The sequence below is a fragment of the Lagopus leucura genome, unplaced genomic scaffold, assembly GCF_019238085.1.
Source record: "Lagopus leucura isolate 7727_CA_CO unplaced genomic scaffold, USGS_WTPT01 Super-Scaffold_100001, whole genome shotgun sequence".
NCBI lineage: Eukaryota > Metazoa > Chordata > Aves > Galliformes > Phasianidae > Lagopus > Lagopus leucura.
The window spans coordinates 54,929,214-54,941,803 of record NW_024962262.1 but is presented as its reverse complement, the minus strand read 5'-3'; positions in this window follow the sequence as shown (position 1 = coordinate 54,941,803).

Here is a 12,590-nt window from a genome sequence, read left to right as displayed (position 1 = left end):
CTTGTGCAGAATTTCACTGTCAAAGTCTTCTTTTAGCTTGTTTATATTAATTTTCAGCTTGTTTTTATCTAGGGAGTTGAATGTGTTTTAAAACAAATTCAGACATGAATTGGAGCTGAGGCTTTAAGAACGTTTCAGAATAAGGGCTCCAGTTCTGCTGGTTCAAGAAAAAAACAGCTCTACAGATTATTTTTTCAATTTGAATTCAGTTTGATCCTTATATATACCTGTCTAACAGAATTATGACTGATAGTTGCATTAAGAGATAATATTTGCAAAGAACATTGACATGATCCGAGTGGTCATCAGAAAAGAATGAATAGAATTAATAGTTCTTTCTCATCAAAATAGAATTAATGGAATCAGTAGTTCTTGCTCCAACATGTACTCTATTTTATGCCTTCAAGTTGCAGAATGGAGAGATATCACATCTACTCTCCGTATCTCCTCAGGTACAGATCTCAGTTTGTACAGTGCACTAAGTACCCAAACAATTCCTAAACTTGGTTGAAAAGTTAGAAGAAAAAAAATGATGATGATATCTCTTCCAGGCTTTTAATCTCGTATCAAAGTTAGAAATGACACGGCTAAGCACAGTCCTCCTGGGAGCTGTTTACCAAACAATGTGACCAGCAATTCATTAAAAGCCTCTCATCCTCAGCTAACCTCTCTCCCTTCCTTCTGTACGTGGCCAAGTCTGGGCATAAAGCAAAATTTACTCTCTAAATCCTTTTATATCTGCTCTGACTGAACTTCACAGGCTGTCCACACCTTTCCTTTAAAACCCAATTCAGTCTCAGCTATTGTAACAAAAAAAAACAGAACAAATACAGCCTGAAAGACAGCTGAAAGGTTAGAGCAATTGTAGCGCAAAGTCTATGCTGCTGTGTTACTCAGGAAAATCCCAGGATGGTTAGAGAAGCAGACTTGGTAGAAACTATACAGTAAAATATTGATTCACTGTTTAAAATAAATTGCCTTCTTGAATTAATCATTTAAAATGAAGGTGTGAAACAATGAACTGGTAATTATTTGGGCAGGTCATTATAGAACTGTTGTTGGTTTGTAGTAAATCATTTAAATTGTGCCCTGTGGAAACCTTTGTGGTTCTATAGCTTTACATTCCTGTTTTAGTTGTCAGAAATACTGGCAGATCACCAAATCTTCATTTTTAAGCAGTTTCAGTATTTTCCCTAGAAATTCTGTTCCTCTGCCTATACGGTAATTTCTTTTCTAGCTAAATGTGGAGAGAAAGCACAGGGACTCGGGAAGCAGAGCATGCTGATCTTTATGAAACAGAGACACATTTTCTGTGCAAGACTCATCGAAGTATGGTTTAAAAGAGCAGGAAAAAGGCGGAGCTGGAATTGTTGGTAAGCCTTTTCAGATGCTAGGGTGTGGGCCAAGCTACCAAACCCGAAAACCAAATAAACAGCCTCTGGCTTCGTGGGAAGAATCCTGTGACACACAAGCACTTGGGAGAGGCCCTGCCATGGGGCTGAACAGCTGGTGTGTTCAGTCCTTCATTTTGCTGCTGCAGGGTATATGAGGCACAAGGAGAGACATGGCACCCACCCCTGGGCAGTGCTTTGCTTGCCTTTTTTTGGCCTTTCAAGGCTGTCCTTGAGACAACAGTCTACTAGGGTGTCGTGAAAGATTAGGGCTCATTCAAGTGCTGAAGACAGACTACTAATCATAGTTGCTACATTGATAGCATTTTTCTGACATAAAAGAAATGGGTGTTGGGAGAGTTTTCCTATCTGCTGCTCCCAACTTCTTGTGGATATACATGAGGTATGCATTCCTCAAGAGCTTAATGAAATTATCATGAAATGATAATCAGTTCTGCTCAGTTGCAACCATGTGTGATTTAATCCCACACAAACCTTGTTCTTGCCTCGCCATATAACAGTGTAAGAAAAGCATTGCCTTCTCCAAGCCTTGTACAGTTGCCTCTTTCTTCCCATCTGAAATCTACTTTCAAGGTAAACCTCCTGATTTCCCCCCTAACTGTGCTATGTTGTGGATCAGCCTCCCATGTTTACTTTTGGGCAAAATGCAGTGCCTGCTCCAAGAGTCGGCGAGAGCACACTGCTACAGACACTGTGACCTGTACAGCCTAGCTGGAACAGCAACCCAAGCGCTACCTTGTTAAGTGTAATCTCTGCTGATAGGAGCTTTGTGGTTAACAGCTTTCCTGTAGATGATGTTCTGCATCTGCATAGGCAACATACTGTGTTAACTTCTGCATCTGGCTATGTGGTGGTAAAAAGGGTCTCTTCAAAACTGCTTACATTAGGAGTGTACTGGCAGGCTGCTTCCACTGCCTGTGGGAAGTGCTTGCCTCTGGCCTGAATGTTTGCTTTCTAATCTGTGTTTCAATTGTGGCTTGGATTACAGGGGAATGATCTTGTCAATACAAATACTAAAGCCAATAGATGCATGCAGAGTCTAAGTCTTTGGCCTTAACTGCGCCTCATCTGTGGGATCAGCTTCCTCTGTTATCGCATCTCATCCATTTATGAGCAGGAACAGAGATGAAGTGAAGAGCGACTCAAGAGAGACGTAAATAGGGAATGAGACAAGAAACTGTCTAATAAAATGTTTGTAGCTGAAATATTATGTTTTGGGAGCAGAGAGATGGTCAATTTCAGTTTATTATGTCTATTTTGGACATATATGAGCACAACAAAACCCTCCAGTATTTGTTGAATGAAGAAAAGCTGTATTTTTTCTTTAAAGCTGAATCTGTGCACTGAAATAAAATTGTGCTAGTAGAATCTCATAAAAAGGATATTTATGCCCACAAGGCAGTGCAGCTGAATTGCCTTTATTTAACACTCTCCTCAACTCCCAACTAGCTTCTCAAATCCAACCATATATATGAGGCATTCTCTGTATTGCCCAAAAAGTTATTTTTAAGCTCTTAAAGATCAGAAGAGAACTTCAAGGAAAGGCATCCTTCTGTACCCTGTAACACTCTTGTAAACACCCCTTCTCTCTATAGGTGGAAATGAATGTATGGGCCTGTGTGTGACCTGTGAGTATTCTACTATTACTGTTTATATGATCAGATGTTCAGACTAATTGCAAAGTTGAAATAGAAGCTACTAAATAATAAACTTCTAGAATAGGCAGACTTGTTGCATACCAAAGCTCTGCATTTTGAGGCCCACTGTACTGTCTGAATACCAAACACCTAGCTACATCTCTCATTAAGCCCTTCCTCTGGCCTTGTAGACCAAATAGATGGGGAAAACTGGAAAGTGAAATGCTAAACATATTTTTTCTCTTCCCTGTATAACAGGGTTTGACTTGTAATTCAGAAGTTGTCATCAATGTATATTCAAGGAAAAATGTATGTCAACTTCTACAGTTCTCTTCATTTTCACAGATTCCTCAAGCCTGCAGTATTTCCAGGTGGAAATCACTAAACCACACAGTAGTTAATGTAATTTAAGGAAAGATCAAGTGATATCTGGGTCACTTATTCGTTAAGGATCAGTATCTGCGTGAACATTGAGGTCAGTGGCTGAAGAAGATGCAGACTTACAGAGAAAGAAAGTAGTGAGCACAGTCAGATCCAGGGATGATTTGAATCTGTTTTGCTGTGTGGTTTATATTTCCAAAAGTCTGCTGTCAGTTGTGTGGAAAGTTGGTTTATCACTCTACCCTACTAAACAAACTCCCAAACACTGTGAGAGTTTAACTCTGTACGTATTTGTAGGTAAGATTTTCAAAAGCTGAGAAAATTCGTTGAGTGACAGAAACATCACTCAGAACAAAAGACCAGAGCAATATAGAGCACTTTCTTTCTTCCTCACAGCTGACAATAGTGGGTATTTCCAGCTCTTCCAACCACTGCGTGCTCATACTACACGAGATTGAGAGTTCTAGATAAGAAACCCAGCCATTCCACCTCGAAAGAAAAATATTGTGACCATCCCCAGACCTTTGGCAACCTCATGATTTAGACTGTGTTCTCAAGTACTCTTCCCTTGCCTCCTGCTAGGTTTGTTTCAGTACATCATACAGCAAGGACCTGCTTTGTGCAACACAGAGGAAACGTCTGTAAGATGTGAAGATGGTATCCACACATAGAGAAGCACATGTTTAGAGCCCTGGAAATGAGTTCAGGCTTCTCTGTATTTTACAGATGTGATTATTTTGTGGTTAATGGGTGATGAAACAAAATAATTTTGATGGGCTCCTTCAATGCCTTGTGTGTCATGTTTATTCTCTCAAACTAGTATGGGATGAGGCACATTTAGGCACAATTCTTTTTATTGGAGGAGTAATTAATGTGACCACTTGGTGACTCCAAAATGTTGTTAGCTATATCTCCTTCTCCAGGACTGCATGGCCAAGCCTACATTTATCTCTTTTTTTCTTTCAAAAAATGCACCTTGTACAGGAAGAATGAAAGGTAAATATGCAAAATTACATTAGAGGACTCCTAGAAATTGGTGTCTGTTAGTTATCTGTATTATGGTCGGGACCTTATGTGCCCAAACAACTGTCATACCCTTAGTTTTAGAGAAAACATGTATCTGGGAAGTTGGAGCAACATAAAAGCAATCCATGGAGTTGGAGAGTTGAAGCTGGAGTTTAGTTGGTGAAAGCCAGGAAGTGAAGTGAATGTTGCAGTCAGAGTAGCTTAAATGTGTAGGAAATAAGAATGCCAGCTTGTGTAGGAGTTTACAGAGGACATGTTTTTTGAAGTTAGTAGGGACTGTGGATAATGAAGGAGAATTCCCAGGCAGGGAGGTACCTGTGCATCATGAGGAAACAAGCAAAAAACACTTCAGAGTGAAAGTGTCCCAGATTTCCCTTTCCTCCCCTCAGAGCAAGTTAACTTCTAATTAAGGTGAAATGAGCAATCCTGCTGAAATGAAGATATCCTATGGTATTAAGTGATATATTCTGGGTAATGTCCAGATAAGATTAGGGTTTTGCAGGCAGAAAGTCTCAGCCATGAAAAGCTGCGTGGCTTCTTTTAATCAGTAGGATCACTGAAAGTTATTTCAATCACTATCAAGCATGATGTGATGTACTGCAGCTGAAGAGTTTGGCCACAGTGTGTAGCATTTTGCAGGTACTTAGCAGAGACTGAGGAATTGATTGCTTTTGTCCTCCAGCAGGTCCTCAATCTCCCCCCATCTGGGAGTTTCTCATTGTATGCATTTCCGGAAAAGCTTTGGAGAAAAGAATGCCACTTTCACACAGGGAACTGCACAGGGCTTTTTTGAATTTGTGTTTCCATTTTGTTTGGTCAATCAGGTTAAAATCCTTGTGGATAGACCAGGGACATGCTCTGCTTTAAAAGCCAGTTGTGAATAAGGAAAAGTTTCATCATTCTGTATGAAATCAATTTTGTTTTGGGGGGGGGGGGAGGGGGGAGAGGAAGAGGGAGGGGAGTGGGATGGGAGGAAGGGGGAATGGAAATCCATTGTCATTGAATGAAACTGTGTTGTCTTCTCTGAAAACAGTCTGCAGCCTTAACCCAGCTCCAACTATTTGGCAGGAACTGCCTGGGTCCACTTTTCCCAGTCCTTGGCTTGGAGGCAGGGTCTGGAAACACCTGGGCCTGGCCAACAGGTCATATCTCATGGTCTTGGAATGGAGACTCATCAGGTAACCTGCCAAGATCCCCTCCACCTCCTGTCTGTGATGTAAAGCCACTGTTAGGTCTCTTAGTTAGGTATAATGGAAATTAAAGAAGTTTGTGGTATCTTTTCTGAGCTGGGAACACAGGTAGCATTTTCCAATAGGAGCCTTTTCAAGATTGTGAAGACTGATTCACTTATGGAAGTGGGTTGGTTTGCTGTACCTCATGCAATGGCTGTCATCTCAGGAAACAAGGGGAATTCCTGCTGGAAACGTGGGTCTGCACTGGTTAGAAACTGATTTATAATAAAAGTGTATGTTTGTGCATCTCTCTGCCTCTCAATGAAAATCATCCTGTTATTTATATTTATGAATGTGAGTATGGTATGATCTTAACCTGAATGAAAAGTGACAACAGGTAAATTTGCCCTATGAAGCCTGCATAGAAGAAATTGGTTATTCTTTAAAAATAACACTATAAGAAAGACATTGTGACTGGAGCATGTCCAGAGAAGGGCAGTGAAGCTGTGAAGGATCTGCAGCACCAGTCTTATGAAGAGCATCTGAGGGAACTGGGATTGTTCAGTCTGAAGAGGAGGTTCAGGGGGGAATTTATTGTTCTCTACAGCAACCTGAAAGGAGTCTATGATGAGGTAACTGTGATAGGACAAGAGGGAATGGCCTTGGGATGCACCAAGGGAGGTTCAAATTGAATGTTACAAGAAACTCATCTAGAAGAGGGCTCAGGCAGTGGCACAGGCTGCCCAGGGAGGAGGTGGAGTCACCGTCCCTGGAGTTGTTCAAGAATCGTGTGGATGTGGCACTGAGGGACATGGTTAGTGGGCATGGTGGCGTTAAGTTGATGTTTGGACTAGATGACCTTAGTGGTGTTTTCCAACCTTACTGAGGCACCAACCTGGTGCCTCATCCTGAGCAGTGACACCAAGGAAACGGAAGGTCCCTCGTCATGCCCTGCCATCCTGTTGGGATGAGGGCCAGGTTGCCATTTCTGTGGCTTCTGTTGCAAAGATGCTGGGGCTTAAGGGCTCGGAAAGAGCTGCAGTGGCTTGACATGGGTGCCCTCCCTCTGGAGAACAGGTATGGTCTCTGGCCACAGTATGACTGTAGATAAGGACAGCCTTGCCCAGACCTGCCTCTTCACCAGCTTTCCTCTACCTTGAACCACTGAGCACTGTCGCACAGTGTAGCAGGAGGGACACAGGGCCACGTGGAGTGGAGCCTTGGAGCCTTTCCAGCTACTCCAGAGAGGTGCACACCCAGTCACGCAGCCGCAACCGTCTTCAAAAACCTTGGAATTGGGTAAAGCCAAACAAGACCTTTTTATATCATGCTTACTGAAAAAGTTAGGTTTTAATGACGTCGGTTCTAAATGGTGTGGTGGGTATTTTTGTGCAAAGTAAGGAACCTCTGTATTGACTGGGCTGTGGCCTCCTGCCAAAGGGATATGCTTGTATTTCTGCAACAGCAGACCCTGAACAAATATTCTTGAGGAAAAAAGAAGAGAAAAAACCCAAACCAACTCTCTCTTTAGGCTAAAGCAGTCAAGCAAGTATTGCATTTTACATGTCAATGAAAGAGCTTGCTTTCCCCTTGCTCCATGTCATGTGCCTCCATGTGAGGCAGCACAGCATCTTCCCCCAGGCTATGCTGGAGGCACCAGACATGGTGTGGCAGTGGGCTGAAGCATTCCCACAGCCCAGCCATCTGTTCTGGCTGCCCACTTGCTGTGTGTGCCACTCAGTGTCCTTTATGAACTCTGAGAGCTGTATGGCAGAGGCAGGGTAAGGAGGGTTTTTCCTTATTCCCCAGGAATTCTGTAGTCTAAGAGCTAGACCAAAAGGAGGGGAGAAAACCAATGCTGACCATGTGGGTTCATGGTAAATGAAGGGTCTGGAGCACAAGTCTTATGGGGAGCAGCTGAGGGAACTGGGATTGTTCAGTCTGGAGAAGAGGAGGCTCAGGGGAGACCTTATTTCTCTCTTCCTGAAAGGAGGTTGTGGGGAGGTGGGGATCCATCTCTTTTCACAGGTAACAGCGATAGGAGAGGGAATGGCCTCAAATTGTGCTGGGGGAGGTTCAGTTTGGATATCAGGAAAAATTGCTTCACAGAGTGAGTTGTGAGGCATTGGAACAGGCCGTCCAGGAAAGCAGTGGACTCACCATGTCTGAAGGGGCTCAAGAAACGTGTAGATGTGGCACTAAGGGACATGGTTAGTGGGCATGATCAGAACGGGTTGACAGTTGGGCTAGATGACCTTAGTGGTCTTTTCCAGCCTTTATGATTCTATGATTCTATGACCCCTTGCTCATAGCATTGGCTGCCTGGCACAGTGGTGGCTCTGTGCTCAGGGTTCTGACCACAAGGCTACTGGCAATGGAACTGTACACCTGGCGTTTACATTTCTGCCATGGCACCCTGAGGGATATTGGTAAAGAATGGAAAGAAAAGTTCAGTTTTTTCCCAAACGCAGCGTCTCAGACCTCCTAATTCTGTAGGACTGGTGTGTAGCTTCATCTCCCAGTACCAATTATAGCAAATACAGACTTCAGTCTTCACGATAGAAGCAAATAGATAACCCTCATATTGCAAGGAGCCCAGAAGTACATGAGCTGTAGGTACCCCTGGATGGTCTCAGTGTCACACAGGCTGGCTGGGAACGGCTGTATTTGTACAGGTAGGTACAAGGCCCCTGCACTCACACATGCATGGCCTTGATCCAGCCTTACCACAGGGACACTTCACATACAACACTCTACCTAAATACAACAAGGCACAGAGGAAAGCGTGTTTTTTCATGGCAAAGCAGAAAGTTTTTACATGAAGTGCTGTGTTAGAGTAGCAGTGTTGCCTCAGTTACATTTCAGTATGCTGATTGTAATTCATTGTTGTTATTCTGGTATTTTTAGCTAAAAAATGTGGCTGTTCTTCGTTTGCAGTCTTGCTGCATTACTGGGTGACGAGCTTTATGCTTTGTCTCTGTATATTTTATTAAGATAACACAAAGTAGACACGCATTTCCTGCATTTGTTTTATTCCAGGTGAGATTCCAAACAACTGCAGGATTGCCTTTTGTCCTGGTCCTGCAGAGACGTGTGAGAGAAAATGAGAAACACTCAGGCACAGTTACACAGGCAGCATATATGCTTGCAATGCTCTCACTCAGAGATGCACACGTAAGTTCTCCTTGATTTTTAACATTACAATATCATCATTTCTGGTGGTGGCTGAGCTACGAATTACATTTCTTGGCAGATGTCTTTTGGTGCTTCTTACCCAAACGTTGGTAATATTTATTAAAAAACAACAAGGACTCAGTTGCAATAGTAAGCAAAGTTTCTTTATGCCAAAACTTAAATTTTCATTAAAACACTTTTGAACAGACCTTTCAGTCGTTATTCATAAACAGCAGAAATGTATCCAGCAACATTTTCTCATTAAATTGTCACTGCTTTGTCTCCTCAGCATTTTTTTAGGACTGTTCTCCAATGCCAGTGTTTTTCTGTTTGTTTTGGTTTTGTGCCTGGGGTTTTTGTTTGTTTGTTTCAGCCCAGTTGGGCAATAATCTGTCAGATGGGCATTCAAGGGACTGCTGTACGGAATTTGCTCAGGAAAAACAAGTCTGAAGGAGAAGTTTATCTCAGAAGACAATCCAGACTAAAACTGCTATTTCTGCAAAAAGGTGTCTTCCCCGTCCCAAGGCATACGGGGCATAGCAAGGAGAAAGACAGCACTAATGGATTAGCCCAAATAGGAGAGCAGGAAGCAAGGTGTTCTCTCTGATTAATTTCACATTGGGAACTGCTCTGTTCACCTCTCCAGCAAAGGCCACAGCTCAGGAGGATGAGCATCAGGCCTTTGTTGTTCAGAAAGTGGAAGGAAGTGGTGAAGTGACCATGTATAGATATCTTTCTTTTCTGCTAGAAGCGCTGTTGTGAATTCAGTTCCTGCTGGAATAGATTTGGCTTTAGAAAAAGTAACAGAGGGTGGTGACACAGTGCAGCAAGTTGTCCAAGGAGGCTGTGGATGCCCCATCCCTGGAAACATTCAAGGCCAGGCTGGATGTGGCTCTGGGCAGCCTGGTCTGGTGGTTGGTGACCCTGCACATAGCAGGGGGTTGAAACCTGGTGATCATTGTGGTCCTTTTCAACCCAGGCCATTCTATGATTCTATGATTCTATGAAAGCTGTGTGTGTGCTGTTTCCCAAGAAAGCTGTGGAAGAAACTCTCGCTTGGGGCTGCTCTTAGGATCCCTCCTCTCTCCCCACCAGAGCTCCTATCATTTCTGCTCCCTTCACAGACACTATGGCAAGGCAGGCAGGAAGGAAGTTGATGTTTGTTCTGAGAAGAATGATTCTTTGTTGGTAAGGGGTCTTCAGTGATGTATACAATTAATCTCCTGTCAGCTTTGCCAGTCTCAGGAGGACTCTTGGAGAATTCTTCAGTGGTGTGAAATGTTGGCTGTTCCCATGACATTCATTTTCTGAATCTGCATTTGGAAAAACCACCTAAACCCCATGGATCTTTTGCAGGCAGAGCCCACTTATTTGTACCAAGGCCATTTTAAAAGATGTTCTGTACAGGAGATTCAGGATTTTCTATGTCACAGGCCGATCTTCCTTGAATGTGAGGAGAGTGCTGTAGAACTTACCCCAGTCTTCAGAAATGTCTCCGTGCTGCAACAGTCCCAAGTAGGAAAGCCATTCTCTCTGGAGAATTCTGAAGGTTTGACTTTTAATTGCTTTGATTGCTATTGCCTGACTAAATCATGAGACCTGGCTCTTTAATGTGGCCACAGATAACAGTGGGTGTCTGTGTGGGCTGACTGCTCCATAGGCTCTCTGCCTGTGTCCTCTTCCATGAAGGAAGGCGACTGAGTGGGCAGTCAGATGTGGTTGTTTTTTTTTAGCTTTTATCAGTATTCTCCACAAACCAGCTGCGGAAAAGAAGCTGACAAACAGCTATTTTCCAGGACTTACCACAGTGATAGCATCATGCTGTGGACTTTTCCCATCAGATTTCTGGCATTCTCAGGAACCTGTGGTCCCAGCCACAACCAGAGGAGACAATGAAGGTATTCTCAGCAGTGACATCTCTTGCAGTCCCTCTGGCACAACACTGCAGCTGTATGGATTGCAGAAGGCCTCAAAAACCCTTCCAAGGTTTTGACCTTTCTGTCTTTCCCTTCAAGATACTGTTGAGAGTTTTTCAGGAATAACAACACTGTGTGTAGGGACACAATTCTCTGTTGGTTCAGTTGACATAAAGAAGCACAGGGAAATAATTCTGGTTTTGAACAGCAGGACACGAGTGCTTCTCAGCTAAAGCCCTTCTCATATTTGTTAAAGCTTTTTTACTGTGATGAATCACCATCACTAAGGACAGAGATGCCACTTTGGTCTCAGTTTGTAACAGGAAGGACTTGGAAAGAGGTGAGCAGAATCTTTCCTCAATCTTCTGTATTGAGGTAAATACCGATGATTGACACAGTGAAGTCAAGGCTTCTCCTATGGAGGCAGAAGATGCTAGGCTTTGCAGCAGGAAAAGAGGCGATAGCTGCTTTCCTGTGGCTATTAGGTTTTGTGTTCTTTGGGTTTTGTGGATGTATTCAAAAGGAAGTAGAAAACTATCTCTAAGGAAGCAAAGATCTTCCTTCCTGTTGGGAAAAGAGTCAGCGAGAATGACAAATTCCTTGCCAAGTGAGTCATTTCTTCACTTGAGAGACTTCAAAGCTTTAAATACTATTTTTCAGAGCACTGAGCTTCAGTATAAATTTGTGTGGGCTTGTAATGGATGACACTGATCTTCCCTTTATGGGAAATGATGCATAGAAAGACGACAGGGAAGAGGTTTTGAGTGCAATGCTGCAATATTGCACCTTCCCAGAACAGGTTTAACAAATGCCCTTTTATTGTGTTGCTCTCTGACAGGAGTAAGAAGCAAGTGCTTGGGACTGCTCAATGCTTCAAGTGTTACTTGTCAAATAGTCTACAGGCTAAGTAAATATTTATAGGATAAATAAAGTAAACTGCAGGTTTAGTTTGACAGTAGTACATTTTCTTGAAATGTGAGTGGAAACGATGTGACTAAAAGTAGGACTATAGCATGGAATTTATTAAGAAGCAGTAAAGCGGCAGCTTTTACATAGTGCTGTGTTAAAGCTTTAGCCCTGCAGTGGCTCTCATTTGCGAGCTCTCCAGCATTCCTTTGAGAAGCCACAGTGAAGACCTCTGGTGGTTTCTGGTCTTGTGAGAGCTGAATATATTTGTTCTGCTGCTTTCAACTCACACGTTTATAGGGAATTCATTGTATATTAATGCTGGACAAACTTCAGGGCATAAACTGAGACAAAAACAGAATTATTTTCTCTTTCTTGGGTATTTCATAGCATGATAATATGCTGATCCTGCCTGAGGGAATGTCTATAGAAAAGTCTTTGGTGAGACCTTACAGAGGCCTTCCAGTACCTGAAGGGCTTATGGGACAGCTGGAGAGAGACTCTTTGTCAGCGGTGATAGGGCAAGGGGAAACGGTTTTTAATTACGAGTAGATTTAAGTGAGATGTTAGGAGGAAATTCTCTACTCAGAGGTTGGTGAGGTGCTGGCACAGCTGCCCAGAGAAGATGTGGTGCCCCATCCCTGGAGGCACTCAAGGCCAGGTTGGGCAGCTCAGCTGGTAGAGGGCAGCCCTGCCCATGGCAGGGGTTGGGGCTGGGGTGGCTTTGAGGTCCCTTCCAACCCAAACCATTCTGTGATGCTGTGATTATCATCACGCAGGACTTTCTAACAGGTGATTTGTCCCAAACGTTTCATATGAAGTTCTTAAATACCTGAAAATTGAATACTGTGATATGTAAGACCATGTGCGGTCTTTGCACTAACTCCTTTTGAAGGCTCTTAAGAATCTTTAAGCCTTAGCTTAGGCAAATGGTCATGTGGTACATGGTCACAAAGCAAAAATCCC